Raw genomic sequence first — 6,000 nt, forward strand, 5'->3', positions numbered from 1 at the left:
TCAAGAATATGATATTGATTATGAAGAGACTTATGCGTCTATAGCTAAGATGAGTTCCATTAGATTATTGCTCTCTTTGGCTACTCTTCATAAATGGAAGTTATCATAGATGGATGTAAATAATGTATTTTTTGAAAACTTGAGAAAGAGGTCTACATAAACTTGACTTGCTTCATGTAGATGATCTCACTTTGATAAGAAACAATAATGCTCTCGTGGAGGATATAAAGTTTGAACTCTTTGATGAGTTTGAGATGAAAGAGCTTGGATGCATGCATTGTATTATTAGGATTGAAATTTATAGGATGAAGTTAGGAGACATTTTCATTTCTTGATAGAAATACATTTACTTCATCATTAACAGATTTGGTATGGCTAGCTCCAACGCTATTTCTACACCCATGGAATCAACTCTCATGTGAACTTTAAATATCTCCTTAATGAAGAATCAATAAATATCATACCATTTGTAATGGTCTGAACCAGAATCAAATGAGAAACCTTGGTCAGTCTATATGTTAGGTATGCTCAATATCCCACCCTTGTAAGGTGCCACCAATGATCCATGGTGCTCTAAGTTGTAATGCCCCCATTATAAGGAGAATGTCATATGTGAGCATGGACATTGGGGTGGGGTCTATGTGAGCATGGACATTGGGGTGGGTCTTGAGTTGTATGTCAGATGAGATCTATTTGATCGGATGGCAAAAAGATAAGGCTTAAGTTTATTAAAGTTTACTTCAGTTTTTAACTCCACCCCTTGCAAATCCACTAAAAGAGATTTAGAACCATTCTTTCCCACACACGAGCAATCTTATAAGGGCTATCGACTTGGGTTCTAACTTGCTTGGGAATAGTTCATGATGAGAATTATAATAGAGGACCAATTAACCATTGGAAAATTTATACTTCTTAGCATGAAAATCATCAAGCACTTTCATCCGCTTCTTCTCTACTTCCCAACGTAACAAGGCTTGTAATCTAATCTAATCAAGATGTGCAAGGGAAGTGAATATTTCTTGCAATTCTTCCTCTTCACCTAAATAATGGTTTAGACCAAACCTTAATATAGGTAGCTCAATCTCTAAAGGTGAAACACACTCTTTCCCATATACTAATTTGAAAGGGGTGTGGCTTGTACTCTTTTAAATGCCCCATTATAAGCCCAAACAATCACATACAACTTTTTATTCCAATCACACTTATCTTTGAATACTACCTTAGATAAAATCCCCACAAGTTGCTTAATAGTATTCTCTACTTGCCCATTCACTTTGAGGTTGTAAGACATGGTCTTATTGTGTTTAATTTTTTTTTGAGGTGGGTGCCTAGTCAGGCTCAAAGGGAGAACCCTGCGCCACTAGCTTATGATTTTGCTACTTCCTTCAGGAACATGTTCCATGGAAGACTCCATTTGCCACCCAAATGAGGGAGCGTGGGTAGACACCTAGCACTCGTGTTCAGGGGTCTAGGTAGTGCTAGACTCTCACCAGCTAAAATCGCTAATCCCAATAGGTTCCCTTAAAGGGATGCCATAACCCAAGGTTGGGAATCGTCTCAAAGGTGGTGTCCCATTGCACTCAAGTAAATATTGCGTCCCGACAACGCTTTCTTGCTTAGGCGAGGTGGTTTTCTCTTTTCTATTTAATCTTCTTTTTTGTTCTTGCTCTTGTCTTTCTTTTTTGTCTTTTCTTTCTCTTTTTTTTTTTGTGTTTTTTTGTTCTTTCTCTTTTATAGAAAAAAATATGTGTATGAGGAACTAATCCTTGGATTCCAAATCATGAGAGGAGGAGGATGGGGGCTTAAGTGATTTACTAAGGAAGTTTCTACTTTGCATATAGTCTTCTAGGTTCATTTGTATATTCAAATAGGAGTTGTGGACAAAAATGGATGACTACACCTAGTGAATTGGCTATCATTCATGTCCTCTAGTAAAACCATGCAGAAGGATGGGAAGAGGGCAACTCACATCAGTAACCTAGCCATGGTGCAGCTATCTATGACAGTATTTAGATCAAAAAATAGGGGTGGAGGAGGTATTTGTAAAGAATTAAGCGGTTGCTTGAGCAAAACCCTAGATAACCTAAGGTAATTAAAAGTCGTGATAAAGGCAGGAGACAAGCAAGAGAAAAATTTGCTAAGGAAGTTGTCGATTGAGGGTCCTAAGTTAGTTTTAGAGAATACAAGAGTTGCCTCCAGCATAGTAGTATTTACATTGTAGATTTTATGGAAGTCGTAGCAACCATGAATGTCGAGATTGAAGTCCAACCCTACCCTTCTTGGATATGGCATGTACACTAGGTTGTTTCTTTTGTGGGGTAGGGTGCTATAAAATGGCATCCATGCATCTACGTTCCCATCCGAGATTCTCCTCCATTTTAGTTGTGACCCCATAGTGTTGGATGTGTTTCTCTTTCTATGCTCCATTGCTCCCCAAGCCTTTTTGACCCATACTAATGACTTCCTCCACCACTTTAGGGAACAACGCCCTACTTAGTGTGGGTGGGTAACAAAAGGTTAACTTGAAGGGCTTGCTTTTGTTCTCCCATTGCTCCCATACCATGAGTTATAGCTTTTAGTTGATTGGAAAGCATTCTTCTCTCTATGGAATGGGGGCTTCTGGAGTTGCTAGGGGTTATGCCCTTAGTCTTCATCGTGCTTGCTCTAGTAGCCTCTTCCTTCATTTCTTAGCCTCCTCTTTTCTTTTAGTTGTTGCATCCTCAAGTTGTACTTCCTACTAGGCTTTCGGTCTTAGAGAGGGTGGTTGGGGGATCTCTTCTTGATCTTGTTGACTTACTTCAAAGTCTTGCCCCTCTTCTTTTGGTGACACCTACTACTCTTCCTCTCTCATTGGCTCTTACAGTTCTTGTTCCTCCTTAAAGCCTAGCAGCTCCACCTCTTGGACTGTGAGCCATGTCCTTAATAGATACTTGCGTTGCTCCTATTGGCTCACACTGGTTCTTTCTCTTTGACACATAGTCCATGCTTTATGGCTCTGTGAGTGATCTCCAGCTTCCTATTTAGAGTTTCAATGGCCTCCTCCTTTTCTGAATATGTGACATCCAAGATGGTACTAAGGAAGGTGTATTGTTGGGCTTCCAATTTTGTGCTAGTAGAGACTTTGGCATGCTTTTTGCTAATGCCCTGTACCCTTCTACATGGGCTAGATGGCTTGCTAGGTCTTTTACTCTTCCTTCACTTCATCATTTTGTTTCATCTCCTCTATGCTCTCACTCAGCCTTTAGGATAAGACCATTATTGTTGGCCCTTGGTCTCCCCATTTTTGGGTCACCCTTTTCTTCTCCTCCTCCAAGTGCTTGATCTCTCATTTCAATCTTCCTTGCTCCTCTATCTCCATTAGCAGTCTGCACCTCATTTCCTCCACCTCTTTTTCATGCTCTTCTCCTATGTGAGCTCTTTATACTTCTCCTATGGCAAGTTGATCCAAGGCTTCTTGAACTCCTCTCATTTGCCCTACCAAGTCCTCGTGTTTCATAATTAGTAGCTTGTATTGTCTTTGTAATTCAATTAGCTTTGTGCTTCTTTTGCAAGCCTTTTTTCCTCATGTTTTCATCTCTTTCTTTGGCTACCTTGAGCTCTCTTATCTCTTTTTGATATTCGGCCACTTGGCAAGTCCTCTCTAGTTGAAAGCTGCCACCAGTGTGGCTCTCTTTCTACTTCCAAGTTGGCCACTTCTATTTTCTTTTCTTCCTTAGCCCTCTCTAGCTGAGAGAGGAGCTCTTTAATGTACTTATCATAGCCCACTGATGGCGATATTGTTGTGTGTAGGAATTGACGTCTTGGATGCCTCTACTTTTAGCTTCTTTGGGTCTTTCCTTGACTTGGCATTTGCAACTATCGGTCTTTTTGTTCCAATTGGTCGGGGCTCCTCCACTTGGGTTTGGGGCTTCCTATTGCACCTTATTTATAAAGAATTGAACACAAGCCATGAGATTGCTCTCATCTACTGTGATTGAGGTACCTTGGGTGGATGTGGCAACTGGGGTAGTAGGGATGAGAACAATTGGGATTGGGTACAATGGGCTCTTTCCCTTGCCTTCTACTATGGTTTTAGCACTTGGGGCACTCATGCTTAGGCCTTCTTCTCCTCGCAGGTTCATGGAAGTCAACTCCTCTTTCCTGGAGGGCTTCTCTACCGACATGCGTATTGCTAGAGCCATGTCTTCCTCATCCTTCCTTCATAGCTCATCTACCTCTTTGTTTGCCCTCCTCTTTGTTTCCTCTTTGGCTCTCTTAGACTCCTCTTGGATCCTTCGTAGTTTGGCTACTTCTTTCCTCCATCTCTCTTCTTCAGCCTTCTTTCACACTTATGTCCTTCGGGTGTCTCTCCTACCTCTTGTTTTCCTACTACTTCTCCCATTGCCTCTTGGATGAGGCTTTTTAGTACTCCACTTCACCCTATGGATGAGGATTTTGAGGCAGTTTTCTTTCTTTTTGTTCAAGCTTTTGATGTTGGGGATTCTCCATTGGCTAGCTTGCTCCCTCTAAGGCTAGCTCTTTGGCAGATTGGTTGATTGTCTTATTCACATAGCCTATCCAGTCAATCTTGTTGGGTGAATGGCTTGTGCAAGGCTCTGCAACAGAGGCATTCCAATCCTGTGCATGAGCGAGTTGTACCTCTTGCTTGAAAGCAACAAGAGGACCTTGGCCTAGATTCTCACTTCAGGATCAAGGATATCTTGGATGTTGATGCCATCATTTGTTAGGACTTGGTCCTTCTTCATGTTGAGCATGGCATACACATCCCTTTGTGGTCTCCTCTCCACCTTGTGTGTTAGCCCTAGTGCCTTCTCCACCAAGGCCTTGCTAGGTTCTACTTGTACCTATTTGGCCTCTTTGCCTTTGCCCACAATTATGGTGTTGCATGCTCCATTAGAGTTGTAGGTTCTCAAGAACTCCATGCACCAAACTTCATGATGTACTTTGTGAGGTTGCATTGTTCTATGATCTTTCTAATTTATTCCTCCTCGGCCACTACCTTGTCAACATTATGAATGGTCCTAAACTTTAGTTGATTATTATAGGCCCTATTCTCAAGGATGATACCATATCATCTTCTCTCTTCTTCCATGAAAGCGAGTTGATGAGCGCAGTCTTGTTGGCCTACCATTTCTAGCTTTTGTTGTAGCATAACAAGCTTCCATTAGTTCATGAGAGCTTATTTTTGACTTTGAGAAGTGCTTAAAAATAGCCAAACAATCCAAATTTCAAGGGAAAAATAGACTTTGTCGAAGGCGGTAATCGCAGCTAGTACGATTTTAAGCAGCAAGCAACCGACGGGCTCCAAAAGTGCTTTAAAGACCCACTGAGCGACGGTTGGGAAATTTTCATAATTTCTTGAGTTATTAGATTGGATCTCAAGAGATGCCAGGTAGTGGAGGACTTTGAGATGGGCATGCATGATTTTTGGAAATGTGAATTGGATGCCGGACCGGGCAAATGGCCAAACTTGGTGAGAAGGGGCCCAAAAGGAGAAGTGAAAGGAGGTGACCTTTGGGGCTACCCCCCAAAATCGATTTTGTGGGGGGAGGGGGCCATTTTTAATAGCCGCGTGAGGAAAAAGCGATGCTCTCTTGCACAACGTGATGTTGAGGGAGGGGGAGGCTATGGTGGCTAAAGAACAACCCCCCTTCTGATGGCAACCCTAATCTACATATTTTCTATGCTCTCCATCGTCGTCTCTCATGCAAGCAATGGTTGCTTGGGTGAGAAGAACCAGATCTAGTCTTACTCTCTCCTCCCTCTCTCTCCCCTCTATGGATTGTTCATGCGGACTACCCTGAAGGAGGAATCAGGAAGGAGATTGAAGCAAACCATGATGGAGATTAATGGAGATGCTGAAGATTGATGTGCGGTATGGAATTGAGAGCAATGGAGGCTCCGTCCACTAGTCATACAGTCATTTAATGCATCTTGGATTTCATACAAACACAGTATGACTATTTTTTATGAAGGAAATGAAGCTTTTTTGACATTTTA

This window comes from Lygodium microphyllum, chromosome 9 (assembly GCF_053477565.2).
Source record: "Lygodium microphyllum isolate KBCC chromosome 9, Lygodium_microphyllum_v1.1.10, whole genome shotgun sequence".
Lineage (NCBI taxonomy): Eukaryota > Viridiplantae > Streptophyta > Polypodiopsida > Schizaeales > Lygodiaceae > Lygodium > Lygodium microphyllum.